This window comes from Ischnura elegans, chromosome 8 (assembly GCF_921293095.1).
Source record: "Ischnura elegans chromosome 8, ioIscEleg1.1, whole genome shotgun sequence".
NCBI lineage: Eukaryota > Metazoa > Arthropoda > Insecta > Odonata > Coenagrionidae > Ischnura > Ischnura elegans.
In genome coordinates this window covers 26,985,076-27,000,493 of record NC_060253.1, presented here as the reverse complement: position 1 = coordinate 27,000,493, position 15,418 = coordinate 26,985,076, and the positions used below count along the sequence as shown (strand labels likewise).

Genomic DNA, 15,418 nt, shown 5'->3' with positions numbered 1-15,418 from the left:
TTTTTTCGCAGCGCTAGCAATGTAAGCCTATCACGTGGCCTCCGAGTCTCTAGTGGCTCCCATAGCTTAATTCGTGTAAAATCTTTGTGCCGCTCTCTATTCTCTCGTTGCAGTTTTTTCGAATCTCTTAACTTTCCTTTGTATTTTATTAAACTATTTGTATGTATAGGTGGGGATAGACCTCAGCCCGAACTAAGTCTACAATCCACATTTTTTCGGAGTAAAGGGGCGCAGTACCTTTCTTTACCTGGGACACCTTGCGTTTTGAAGATAAGTTAAACCCACTGTTTTTGCAACAGTAGTGTAATGACATCTCGGCCTACAAATTCCTTCCACTGGATTGCTTGAGGAAACTCCTCTGCATTGAGAATATCTCAAAATCTTTTTGTATTGACGTAAAATCCCGTAAGCCATCTCAGTAAGCGTGCGGCGAGGGATGCTAGGCAACCAGCCGTTAAAAAAAAGGAAGAAAAAAGATACCCCTAACTTGGCCAACCTGGTTTGTGCTTACTCTTTGAATGACTCAGTTTTATATTATAGGTACTTAATATTTAAACATGCGGAAAGATAAATGTATTCTACCACGTACGGGCTGATTCGAAGAATTACTGAGATTCTCTTAGCTCTATGGATAACTCAAAACATATTTATCTATCATTTTCATACATAATTGATTCATTTTTTCCTCTCGTTGTTCTTCTTCATTAATGTTTTATATGTTTACCCTCCCCTGCTGTCTCGATTGTCTTAAATTTTTGCTTTCTATGAGGGTGGCTGAAAAAATGAAGCTTAAAATCGTTTGAATGAATTTTCAATCTTAAAATTATTTAAATAAATTTTCCCCCTCGATTCGTATTTTCCTGAAAATCACGTCGAAGCCTAAAATTTCACATTTTTTTTTTGTAATCAACAAGAGATTTTTCCCTTGAAAACCCGTTGTTACAATAATCACAAAATAACAGCAAATAGAGTTGAAATGTATTATCATTTCCAATCCGTTTCCATCGGCAGCTTGAGAGAAAAACTTTTTAATTATCTTATTTATAATATAATATTATTACACATGTTCCTCTTTCGATTAACGGGCTACAGGCAAAGAAATATGAACAGGCAGGACATTTGTTTTTTCCTGAAAATCACGTAGAAGCCTAAAATTTCACATTTATCTTTGAAATCAACAAAAGGTATTGCTTGAAAGCTAGTCTTCATAATAATCAATCGCGATTGGGTTAAATTGCAGACGGTCTGTAAGTTGAAATGTATTACCATTTCCAGTACGATCGAATTGGTAGTTAGAGAGAAAAGCTATGTAATTATCTTATACATTATTACTATGTACTATTCCTGTATGTTCCTCTTGTGATTGCCACGCTGTAGGTAAAGTTGTATAGACAGGCAGGACATTAGTATTATCCTGATATTCACGTAGAAACCTGACATTTCACGTATTATATATTTGAAATCAGCAAATTTTATTCTAAATCCTGCTATTGTAATAATAATTAGTCGCGAGTGAATTTATAATTAGTAATTGGACAGTGAGTTGAATTATATTCCCGTTTCCAGTTCGATTGCATCGATAGTTTTAGAAAGAAATATGACGTATTATATGTATTTTCCTCTTTCGATTACCACGCTCTAGGGAAATAAACAGGCAAAACGAATGTGGGGGGCTAGTTTCCATGTATAATTTATGCACATGTGCCATTCTTTGCCCCTCCCCACCCATTTGTTCTCCCCTCCCCCACTTCCGTGGTGGTCTTGGGAGGGGGTTGAGGGTGGTTACGAGGGGTGGCTCTCTCTCGGAGGCAGGCGGCGGCGCCAGAATATTGATTCCAGGGGCCTCCCGAGTAGGAAGGCGAGGGGCGGTGGGGGGTGCGCGCGGAAAGGGGTAGGTTTCTCCTCTGAGGGGGTGGAATTTTCGGGGGTGAGTCGGAGGAGAGTATTGTGGGGGCGTAGAGGGATGATTTTTCGTCCCCATGTGCCGTTTTGCGGGGGTGTGTACCCGAAAGCGGGGGGGGGGGGGGGGGGGTTTGGAGGGGGTTAGTTTCCTCCCCTTACTTCTCTCTCGTCGTGGTGAGGAAGGGGTAGTGTTAGTGTCCACTGCGTGGGTGTCTGCTTTTGCGGATACTTTGCGAATGGGCGGGGTGGTATTGGATTCATATCGGACCGCCAAACCCAAACGCCTTCCCCTTGCTCACACCTATGCCGCCTCAAAGGGTGTACGGCAGGGGTTGTAATTAGGGCAGCAGACGCGAGTCGAACGCATGGCTTGGATTGAGTGGGGATGTTCTTGATGGAGTGACGGTATAATCGTCATCATCAATAGTTAGCAATCTTTATATTGGTAATATCTGATGCTTTCCCGGCGAATATAGTCAAGGATATTATTATTCGGGCTTCCAGCCGGGTGGTCTCTCTCCATTCTGCCGACGTTTCGAAACTCGAGTCGTTCGTATACCCACCCGCTCGGCATAGTATCTATCTTTATTGATCGTTTCTGCCGGACCTATCAATATAGCGAGGCAGTAAGATTACATTCTGCGTGTCGCTCTGAAAGATTTTTTTTCGTAGCGCTAGCAATGTAAGCCTATCACTTGGCCTACGAGTCTGTAGTTGTTCCCATAGCTTAAATTCGTGTAAAACCTGTATAGCTCTTTCTGTTCTCTCGTTGCAGTTTTTGCGAGCTGAGTGAGTGCTTCAGCCCTGAGAATGGAACACGAACCGAGTTCCGAAATGTTGAAAGAATTGAGAGAGGCCACCCAGCTGGAAGCCTGAAGAGCCTTCATTAAATCCTAAGATTAGTGTTTGAAGCAGCTTCTCATTCCTATTTCCTATGGGCCAATCTTTTAGCAGTTACAATTTATAAATCGTCTCTGGAATGGCTAAGGCGAAGAGGGCATTCAACAAAAAGGAGAATCAACTTAAAGCTCATAACACAAGCATAGTGGATAAACTTTTCTCGCGATTTCCACCGGATTAAATTCTTAATTTTAGCTAAGGTTTCGAGCTCTGACTCGAGACTCATCCTCAGGGCTGTAAGGCATACTCTCTTGATAACGGTGGGGGTGTCACGAAGGGGTTCTCACTGTCAGTGAAATTTCGTGTAGAAACTGATTGAATTTAGTAGGGCATCGGTACTTTTATGGAGTATCGGCGTCGGTAGTATTCAGCAGCTCTGAGGATGAGCCCCGATTTGGATCTCGAAACGTAGGCTAAAAATTGAGAATTTAACCCGGTAGGAATCCCGAGAAAAGTTTACCCACATTGATGAAAAATTTCTCGGGATTCCCACCGGGTGTGGTATTGGGTTAATTCTCCCAACGTTTCAATGGCAAAGTCTGCCATCGTCCTCAGGGGTTAACTCTTAATGGTACTTTTTACGGTACTAAAAATAAGTACCATTAACAGTAAATCCCTGAGTACGATGGCAGAATCAGCCATTGAAACGTTGGGAGAATTAACCCAATACCACACCCGGTGGGAATCCCGAGAAATTTTTCATCAATCTATACGCCGGGAAAACCTAAAATTTTCCTACATTATTCGCGGGGAAAGCATACAATTGTATTTCACAGCCATATTTGTTAGGAAAACATTCATAAGATATTATATTATTGAGCATGTTTCTTAATATAAGCGGATCTTGGGCAATGTCAGCAGCAGAGAGGGCAAAAGTAGAGCCATTTGCAATGTGGAGAATCCAAAGAATGATGAAGATTAAATATATCAAACTAGTTAGCTATGAGGAAGTGCTAAGAAGAGTGGGAGAATAGAGAAGTCTGCTCAAAACCAGGAGATGGGCCAACTTAGTCGGCCACATTTTGAGGCATGATGGCTTGATTAAGGCAATCATTGAACGACAGGTGGACGGGAAGAATGGAAAGCAACGACCCCGAATGAGTTACATGGATGTTAACCCTTTCTAACCTAGATCTAATTCTGGAAGAAATCAAATTTCAACGTCTCTCAATTTCAAAACTGTAAAATTTTGCACTCAATCATAATTATCGTGGCAGCTAAATATGTTGTCATTACAATTCAAACAACAAAATAATGCGTAGTTTAAATATTTCCTGAATAGAACACAAAATTTATACATTTTTGATGTTGATTAGAAGCAACATTGGGTTATAATGGGTTTAAAAGAAAAAAAATACCACGCCATGAAAAAGCTAGCAGATAGGAGAGCGGAATGGAGTCGTCAAACCAATCTCACGATTGTTCACGTATGATGGTAATAACACTTCGGTTTTGTATTCTTCATCACCTCTTCCATGCATCTCATCTGAGGCCTTACTCTGAAGTAGTTAATTTTCCAAGTATTTCATGATTAATTGTTTTTATTACCGACAATTACTAATTGCAATCAAGGAATACCTTTTTATGATGGCGGGGGTGTCACGAAGGAGTTCCCATTGTTTGTAAAATTTTCTTGTAGAAACCGGTTGAATCGAGTAGGAGATCGGTAATTGATGGAGGATCGGCGCACTAAATTTATTTCACACATTTTTTTCCGCCAATCGTTCCTCGACAATGTTAACCATTATTGGTAAACAAGGGATAATCTTTGGATAACGTCGGGTGTATCCCAACGGAGTTTTTTGATTGTGAAATGTTCTTATAAAGACCGATTAGATTGAGTGTTGTATAGATAATATCTGTGGTGTTGGTATATTACACGATGTAGGAATTTATTTTACACATTTATTTATTTTTTATTCTGAACTGTTCTACTCTAGTAAATTATCTGTCATAACCAAAGGGTACTATCTGGATAACGTCGGTAATGTCACACGGGAGCTTCCTTCGATCGTGAAATGTGCATGTAGAAATCGTTTGAGTTGGTACTTCATGTTGTTTAAGTACAATAATTCATTTTATACGGATATTTAAAATAAGGGATTCTATTCTTTGGAACGGTATTCAACTGTCGTAATCACGGTATACCCTTTTGATTACGGCGGATGTATCCTATAGGATTGTATTTTTATTGTTGCGCGTACTTATAAAAGCAGATGGGGTTTTGAGAAATTCTATGGTACATTATATCCTATTTTGCTGTTCGTTATCACGGTAACCATTCTTTTTTTAAGATTAAAAAGTCTGGTAAAGACATTGCATTATATTGTACCTGGAAAGTCATGAAGTTTCGGGGGTATCTACAACGGAGTCATATTTTTTGTAGAAATCACGGGGTGTGTTTTTTTTACTTTTTCTTTGCTTTTTTCCATGCAGGAAGTCATTCAATAGCTAGAGAAACGAAGTCAAGGAGTCAGGCGCCTGAAGAAGTATGAAAAAACCATGTTGTAAACAGTGGATTAAAGTTAAAGTTATAATGCCATTACGGGCACAACATGAATGTCGATGAAGCAGCTTTGAATGAAACACATCAATGAAAACCAATAAATTATTCAGTAGAATCCCAGCGAAGTGAAATTGGCGAGTTAATTGCTGCATACATTAATTAATACTGAGGTAATTTAGATGTCTACTTTAGAATCCCGATGTTATGAAATAATATTTTCCTTGGTGAGAGTATTTTCAAAATACCTCGCATATGTGAATTCATTAAAATTTGTTTAGTGGAAGTGTCAGTAACTGGCAGATTGCAGACTTATGCAGCCACAGAAGAAATTCAATGCGGACCGTAAAATTATTAGCAGTTTCATGGAAAATATATTTCTTGAAAGGTCGAGAAGTATTTTTTTTCAATTAATTATATTGAGGCCAAGAAGACTTTACCATTTATCAGAAATTAATTAGTTTTAAATTTCAGGCTTATTTTACCATTTTGGAGAGCTAATATCGACTGTTTTCTTAAACGCTGCATTGCTTAGAAAAATCAATCAGCCCTTTCTTTCCCAGTTTTGCCTCCAAGAAACATCAAATTTGAAGAACCGAGATTTAATTTTTAGCATTTTAAGCTCTTTCAACGATAGTTCTGAGCGCAGAGTTATTTTGATTGCAAATTTTTTGAATGTGAAGTTGCCGTGATAATCATGCATGATTGGAAGATGCTCGGGTTTTTTGAATCACAAATTTCAAATCATAAATCAGGATTATTACGGATGCTTCCGCGGTAATTAAATTGGTGATTGTTTTTCGAGTTAATTCTGCGTCGACTCGTTTTTTGGCGGACGACAGTTACGGGCGCGTTCCAGCTCCAGTCTTCATTTGGACCGAATCTCTACGGCTTCTTTAGTGATACGGTCCAAATAACCTCTAGTCCTACTGAGTTGGGTAGTTTCTTCCCAGTGGATGTTGTGGTTTTCCTGGGTACAATGGCATCATTAGCCCTGATGTGTTGGGAAAGTCTCCCGACGAAACTTAGGCCCGAACCTGACCCGGTTGGAAACCCGAGAAGATTTCATCCTTGCTATTCACCAGGAAAAAATTCTCAGATTCTACATAAGATAGGTTAAAAACGATGTAAAAGAGAAATAATTCAAACTGAAGAGGATAGCACATATATGGGCGGAATGGAGAACGTCGTCAAACCGTTCTAACGATTGCTGACTTATGATCTTAATAACTCTTCTGTTATGCAACTTTCATCACCTCTTCCGTGTATCTCAATCAGATTTTTCTAATAAGAAGCACTTTATTTGAAAGCGTAATGAATGCAATCAGATAAAATTTATATGATCGCATCCCACGAGCCCATTTGGTCATTTCGAATGCATATGGCCCGCAGAGGCAGGCGGTCGACCTATAGTTTAGCATGAAGTAACATTTAGACAAGGAGGTGAAACTGTTCCAGGTGTTAAAATTCAAAAGATAATAAATGAAAGTTAAATTAACATATGTATCCGAGCCTTATTAAAAGAAATGGGGTGAGTGAACGTTTTTTCTTTATTTATTAAAAACTTTATTTTTCAAAATAAGTTAGCCAATTATTTATTCTTAATTACCTTATCAGTCTCACTTTTTAAGTAGCCCACTAGAGATAATGATTTTAGGGATATAATTTTCATTTAATTAAAATGGTATCCGTAAAATGATTTGAAAACCAAAATAATTGTAATTCAAAGATTGATGACATATAATTTAAGGAGCTTTTTTGTATATAAATGGCTGTATTTCGTTATCGAAAGATAAAGTGCAAATTGAAAAAAATTCGTCTGTTTATCATAATACGGTAGTCAGTGTTTGCTTGGTAACTGAATCCATATATCTCATCTTAGGCCTTCGACGCTCCTCCTGTTCGCTTGTTATGCAATAATACTATTCATCATACCATCACGTCTCGTTATGTGCCAAATAATTTTTCATGTCTTTTTCTTAGGGTGTTAGGAAGGCATCTATTCTCTTCCTCTTATTTCATGACTTCCTCATTAATCGCTTTATCGATTTTAATCATTCTTCTTAACCACCACACTGGGAATGCTCCCGCGCTGGACTTAATGGTCACTGTTATTGACCATACCTTGCTGCTACAAAGAAAAATAATCCGTATCTAAGTTTTGATTCATTATTTCCTCTTATCTCTGACTATATCCTTTGTAGTAATGATTTTTTTTCTTAAGAATGCCCTATTTGCTTGCATTTTTTTTTTTTACTATCAAAGCCTTTCTCGCCCCGTCCGGAGCTGGGTACTGTACTTGACTTCTGGCCATATCCTTGGAAATATGCAACACGCGATTTAAAAATGGAAACCGGGTAGCAGAGATATAAGGATTAATAGGGTTTATAAAAGTCTAATGTGTAGCAGAATCTCCGTTTTTGCCTGATGATTTGATACATTGATTTATTGTAAAATTATGTTATAATTTTTTGGCATAAGTAATTTATAATGAAGAATGGGCTTTATCAATGAATGGTACTTTGAATGTGAAGGAAGTCGTCGGAGTACGATCTCTCTTGAAAGATTTCCTTTAGATGAAAAGTAAGAGGTGTGATAGGTGTTAAAATTCGATTCGTGCAAGTGTGCCGTAAATTAATAATAATTTTTTGACCAATAAGGAAATTAGGGAGTGCAAACTTTCACAAAGTAAATAACGAACCTCTATTTATTTCAGAGTTGTCTATTCTGTAAGCCGTGTGGCAATGTATAATTCGGTAGAAAATCAAACTTCGAAGCTAACCAAAACTTTCAGTTACCGCCAGGTAAAGTGAAATTCTGTATCATCTTTTGGTTATCGCTGATTAGTGTCTTGTATTGAAGGTCTTTAAGAATTAAATGCAAAATTTTTGGCCAACGTTTCGATACATCTCTGTTCCTCAGGGCTTTTTTGCGATGAATATGTTTAGTTTATTTATTTAATAAACTAATAATATGATTTGTTTATTTATTTAATAAAAAACTCATATTCATTGCAAAAAAATCCCTGTTGAAAATATGATAATGTGTCGAAACGTGGGCCAAACCTTTTTCGTTTAGTTCTTAAAGACCTACACTTCAAGACACTTATAATCGTTAAAAGTTGAGATCAAGAGAAAGAATAAACACTCAACTTCTATTCATCGCTAATCAGAAATTATAAAACCGGTTGTAAATGTTTCTTTCTGAACGTGGGAATTCCTCTTTTCATTGAAAAGTTTCCCCTCCCTCGTGATGACGTGCTCATAGCCTCCTTGCAATTCATCCCTCTGATCACGGCGGCCTTTCACGTGCCGCGGCATCCTCCAGATGGCAGCAGCGGTCATTTGTGCGATAGGCGGGTTAGGAGAGGGTGGGAATTTGAAGAACACGTGAGCGCTTGCGTGGGATGACCTCTCTCGGGGGAGTGGCATATCCTCTTTTTTGGGCCAGTCTGCTTGCAGACACCTCTCTCATCTGAAATGAGATCTCATGCTTTCCCAGCGTTTGCTATCGGTGAAAGATGAGCGGGTTCTCTAGCGAGTCAGTTCAAGGAAATATCCGTGAACTGGTTAGGTGCAACCTTGACGGAGTCACTCGCAAGAGATTATTATTATTATCGTCTATTTTTATTAAATTTTATTCAGTTTTTTTAAATGTAAAAAGCAAGATTTCTCACTTAGATGACTCTTTACTGTTTTATTGCGTTAAGAAATTTTTTCGTGATATGGAAGTTGAAATTATTACAGCCTTTTGCAATTTGATGAATGTATTTCGATGAAGGTTGAGTATTTTGAAATAATTGTGCATATGTTTTGGGATGATACCGGTAGAAGAGATGACCATTGGAGCTATAAAAACCTGTTCCATATTCCATTTTCTTTTTATTTCTATTTATTATTATTCGTAAAGTATTATACCGAATAAGGTGGGCTTACATGGAACGTTTTGTGATTTAGCTAGACCAAATATTGATCACGCACCCGCAAGTCCATATTATTAATATTATTAAAATATTATACCATTTACTTTCAAATTTATTCACTGCATCATGAAAGGGTCCTTCAGATGCATTGATCTCCTCTCATTCTTTTCATTCCACATACCAGCGCACACGACCTAAAATTCAGAAAATTTATATCAGCCAAAATTCCGACTGCAAGTTTCACGTATAGGTATCCCTTTTTCTAACATTTACCTTCCCTTTTCAATTCCCCCTCGAATACTTCTTCTTCTCTTGACCACTTTGCCTCCCGCACCAGCTTCAACAGCCAACAGCAAAAATTTTCATTCTGATACCCACCTTTCTGTATATACACTGCATTTTTTAAGCATCATGGTGATGATTATGATTTCATTTTGTGTTTGGAAGGAAATTTCTTAGCTTTTCTACATAAACACACACTTTATTGCCGACTAGTTTCGGTTACACTGTACCATTTTCAAGACTGAATTATCATGAACATCAGTCTTGAAAATGGTACAGTGTAACCGAAACTAGTCGGCAATAAAGTGTGTGTTTTTGTAGAAAAGCTAAGAAATTTCCTTCCAAACATTAAATATGGAATTCTACAAAGTTAAGGCCTCAACAATTCAGTGCATTTTATTTTGTACTTATTTTTATCATCTTTAAATAATTTGTTATTTAATATTTAACCCAATATAAAGGCTCCAGTGCTGTTTTTTGTGTTAAATAAATGAATAAATAATGCAGGTTTACATGGAGTGCTTTGCGAGTCAGGTGAACCAGTTCAGATTGGAACTCTCTCTTCAGTTCACAATAAGGCCTTCTCCCTTTCATTCTGTCAATAAATTCCATTCTCTTCCTTCCCCTACCTCGCTTACCTAACATTCTAAGCGTACCTGGGCTAGCCACGGTGAAACCTTTACGGAGACACCCGCGATGTGCAAATTGAGCGAAAATACCACGGAGAAAAAATCATTCGCCTTGCCTAGGAGCCAGTTCAAAGCGGATGATTTTTTCTCTTAGGATTTTTTGCACAGATCTTATTTATCTTTTCATGAGATTAGAGTGAAAGACATTCGTAAATTTCCATTTAATTCTGTTATCGAATGACTCGGTTTCGACACTAGATGCTATTTTCATAGCTATCTCCACAAAGTTTTGACGAATAATCTGACACTAGGCCGGCGCTTATTTTTTCAAAATCGTCCAATTTAAAAATTCGTGGTCTCAAAATGTGCAAAATGATGAGGAAAAAATAATAAAAAAGTTTTAGGTTCGTTCGACGTCGGAGGGCCGTCCTGAGGCGCCTGTGGGCGCCTACACGCCCTTAATGCAGTTATTTTGAATGTTGAGTTTTTCGACCCGGATAAAATGTTTTATTAGGTAAACATGATATTTTAGAGCCCTCTGGGCAAATATTTCAACATACTACTCTTACGTAAATTCTTATTTCTTACACAAATTTTAATATCCCCTTTCCGCTCAGTACTTCATCCAAACCTGCCTGATCCTGGGTATCTTGTCTTGACGTTTCCTCTCCCAACCCATCATGCCTGGCGAATTTTTGTTTTTTATTTTTCTCTCCGTTCACTTCACCTCCTCCATTCTCCTTCAAAACCACATCCAGAACATCTCCAGAATTTTATCTCCTTCCTCCTTGTCCCTTCTCGACAGTTATCTATGTAAAACTTGATACATAAGCGATGATATCCCGTTATATACTTTCAAGATAAACGCTTGGCAACCACGGGAATTAAAGTTATGTTTTAACACTTTTACTACCGGTCGCTAATTGAAAAGCTCTACTGAAAAACCCAGCCATTTTTACTAAGTTCGTACATTTTTTTAAACATTTGCATCAAAACTATATTAAAACGAACTTTGCTCTTATTTATGAATGAGTTGAATAAAATTGATTGTTAACTTTTAAATATACAATTTCACAACGAAAATCTACTGTTTTTGAAAACTAATAAAGTTTTAACAAATTATGCATAGCCATAAAATGTATTTTAATTTTTTATTACGCTCTATTGAAATTTTGAATAAACGACCATTATCTTAAACGAATATTGGAAAAGTAAATTACAAAAGTAATAAAAGATGAACGAAAATGAGGTCTATAGACATGCATGGATACCAATTGCTAAACGCACTCTAAGGTCATTAGGCTATAAAAAAATAAAATTTACCATAGAAATGATTGAAATAAAAATGTTTTCACAACCTATCCTCATACATCTTGGGTTATTGGATCCCTATATACGATGGGGAAGTCCTTGTTTTTTGTGCTCTTGTGAGCAATACCTCTCTCCAATAAAAGGTTCTCTCCGAACGAGTGAATTAATAAAAACTCTAAAAGAACAGGTGATAGCGGAAGCTTTTGTTATTCTGAATTTGAACTTGAGAGGGATGGATGGTGAATATTATTTTTACTTCATAACTTATCCTTCCCCTCCATCTCTCGAATTCTTTCTATAAATTGCGATTTCGGCGATCTAAGTTTACAACCCCATTACTGAGGGCTTATCCTGATACGGGGTCAGCTCAATTTTCCGTGAGGCTTAGATAAATTGATTGTTGCATCAATCTCTCCTGGAATTTTCTATATCAGCAAAGTACCTTTGTTTTATCCCACCCAATGGCATGGTCGTGGCAGATGCTACGCTCAGAGACGACTGACTTTTGTGGCTTATCTTATTTTCCTTCACCCTTGATGGCGCCTCTCCTTTCTATTTCCGCTACATAGACTAGACCACATTCGTATAGAAGACTGAAAATATTCTACCATTCCCCTTATACCTAAGGACTATGTACGGGTTATCCATCGAAGAGTTATCTTTATGACAGAAGTTAGAAAACCCGTATATTCTCATCAGTACCCCCACTATGGTTAATTTTAGTGCTCACCTGTGTGGTTTAATGTTTTAGTCCTATTATAATGAAGTATACTCCGAGTGACTCATTTTTAGCTATAATTATCAATCATTGATCTACCTCATGGCCAATGTTCTTTAGTATTTTCGGGTTTTTAATGTAAAAATTTCTGTAATGTACGGAAGTGACCAATTTATAATCTTACAATCATCACAAATACAAATCATTATGTGAAATATTTATGTAGATGAAAACATTTTATCAAAGGCTAGTTTTAAAATTGCAACAAAGCAAAGAAAGGTAGCAGCTGTGACAAATCCATGAAAAAGAAATATTCAACAAAAAGTGGGTGAAATTAGTTTTTTTGGCGTGTTTTTTCTCTATCAGCATTCTAATTTTCTTTCAGGACTGTGAACTTTAATCTGAGAACATTATTTTTTATTGAAGGTAATGCTAGTGGGGAGAGGAGGGATAGAGATTTGGGCAGTTGAGTCAGTTTCGAGGAAAGTGAGAGGTTTATTGTTGTGCCTTGCGTTAGATGGGAGACCTGGAGAAATTTGGAAGCAATGTCATCTTCACCCATCCCTTCCGAGCCTTGAAGAATGCTGAGAATGTTTTCGGTTGCTCCCTCGGGGAACCCTATAGGCAGGGGTTAACTGCCCTATTGCTCCCCCCACTAGATGGCTCCAGCCCCCACTGATACCTCGAATCGTTGTGATTTCACTGTGTCACTTGTTTCTGAATGCATATTTAAACATTTTTCTCATCTTACTTTCTTGTTTCATTTCTTTTGTTCAATCGCGAGTCTATTATATCCGCACATAAAATTTCAATAAATTACCAAAAATATCTAGCTGCTGCAATTGTTATCAAATCTTTTGAATGCTTCTATTTACAAATGCACTGATTTATAACATATATTTATTGTTAATGAAGCGTAACTTCTCTTCCGGGTGAAAGAATCCGGAGGTAGGTGTACTACACTGGGTTGTAGGGTGATTTTTATGATTATGTCTCCAATCGGTTAAAGGTGCTTCAAGGTTTTGTTGCGACAAAAGATTTTCGAGTTTATATTGCAAAGGATTGATTGCTGATGATAGAATCTTGGTTGTAATGACTTAAAGTCTTCTTACATCATAAGTATTTTTCTATTTCTAGTACACGTTTTCTTGTGGATGATTTGTATCAGGATGAACTGTAACAGGTGAGTAGGAATCTGTATGGGAACATATTTTAAATGGCGGGGGAGTAAAATGTAATTGCGAAAGTAATGGTCATTAGGGAATTAAAGGAACTAGGTTTGAGGTGAAGTATTGACCAAGTTTGTATGGAAAATGCCCATAAATCTGGAAGGAAAATATGAAAAATTATTTTAAAGAAAGAACTAGTTGAGATTCTAAGGGATTAAATGTTTTAAGCACGGTGATTATTTAATTGATTCTCTTGAAATTATGACTCAGTGACAAGAGAAATTTAAATAATGATTTCCCAAGAAACGTCCCTTTTTTATGTAAAAATATCATAATGCATTAGCTTTTCTACTGCTTAGCAATATACTCAATTGATATGTTTCATCATATTAAAGGTTTTCGTTTTAATATCCTCTCAAGTTTTGTTTTCATTTTTGATGCCCACGAATTAAAATTCTACAGTAATATGGAGACCCAAATCAGAGTAATGAAACATTTCGAATTAATGATTTTATTTTTGTTAACGTCCTTTTTCCAGCTAGCCACTGTCTTCGCTAATTTATTTTGTAATACCTCAATAATTTTGGTGCCTTTATACACATTATAGAATAAAATGCCATGTCAAATTCCTCTTGAAGAGTCAGCAGAGAGTAGAAGTGGTCCCAATACTGAGCCTTGCGGAACTCCTGGAGTCGCGTTCGAATCAATTTTTTTAAAGAGGCAGCAATATGAGACGGGATATAAGGAAGACGTTCCCCTCGTTAGTCTGAACGGCTCGTGATGAGACTCAGTCCGTCCACAATGAAATGATTTTTAGTATGGTTCTATCGGTTAACCTGAAATTCGGTTAGCCACCTCCTCCTGAGAGATATAGTTAGGCACCTGCTATCTCCGCCTCCTCGCAACCGAGCTCTCCGAGCAGGAAGGGGAAGGAGAAGTACCCTTCTCCTCCTCTACCACCCCTGGCCCCCCTGCCGCCCCCACTACCACCCCTACCTCGAGCTTTTAACCCCTCCGTAGCGGGAGCCGAGCAAGCGGTACAGCAGATAGACTTTGGTGGGCCCAGTGTGGACGAGAGGCCGGGCGAGACGTGGGTACTCCTGGGATTAAACCGGGGCCCAAAGGTGAGTGGAGTGGATGATTGGCGTTTATATATTGTGTGTATGTGCGGTTTTCTTAAAGGGATATTGCTCCATCAATTTTTCTCGCTCGGGGAGATTCCGGATATATATTTCAGGGCGTGAGAGGGCGCTCGCTTTCCTCAGTGTGCTCCGAGGACATTTCCGTGTTCATTTTCTGGAAAATTTTCACGTGGTTTTTCCTTTCCAGTTTTCTTCAGTTTATTTATTACTCCCACGGGGATAGTGGGGATAGGTATCTGGGCGCGAGAGGCCGCTCGCTTTCCTCAGTGTGCTACAAGGATGTTTCCGTATTCACTTTATGGACAATTTTAGATCGTTTTTCACGTGGTTTTTCCCTTCCAGTTTTCTTCGTTATATTTTTTTTATTCTCTCGGGGATTGTGGTGAGATTTCCTTCAAAGGAGACGTGAGAATCCCGTTCTTGTGTGTTCTTCAGTGCCATTTCCTGATCGAATAACACCAAGGATGCAGTTCGGAGGATGCTCGAGACGCATTTTTTCAATGGAATTTACTGCTTTATGTATCCTTACGGGGGTAGTTGGAATATTCCCGGAGAAATGGACAGCTCTCTGCTTCCGTGCCTTCTGCAAGAGTTTTGCGAGTACCTTTAGCCCCAGGATTACCTCTGTATTTTCCCTTAGTGCTCTCAAACTTTCCTCATTTTGGAGGCAATTCAAGACCTTTTGTTCAGTGTCGACGTTGAGATTTTCTCTGTTGATGTTATTGACGCCGAGATAGCGGATATACCCCGGCTAGTAAGAGGGGAAGTATTGGTTCCGTGTACCCCCTTGCGCTCTGCAGGACTATAAATTCTTCTTTTAGTGCTATGGATGTTTATTTGAATATTTTGAGTATTTTTACCCTATCTATATTGAGTTCATCTAGTTTTGAATCCCTGCGGATTCAGCCAATCTCCACCAAGGATAGAGTAGTAGATGGTT

The 15,418-nt window shown here is 38.1% G+C and overlaps 1 protein-coding gene across 1 annotated transcript in view; it reads left to right on the top strand.

Moving 5' to 3' along the window:
• The first annotated feature begins 14,397 nt into the window (after positions 1-14,397).
• The window catches only part of LOC124163461 (sodium-dependent neutral amino acid transporter B(0)AT3), a 204,257-nt gene continuing 203,236 nt past the window's right edge, over positions 14,398-15,418 (top strand). The window contains exon 1 of the mRNA XM_046540381.1: positions 14,398-14,460. The gene's annotated coding sequence lies outside the window, so the exon portion shown is untranslated. The remainder of the gene's footprint in view (positions 14,461-15,418) is intronic.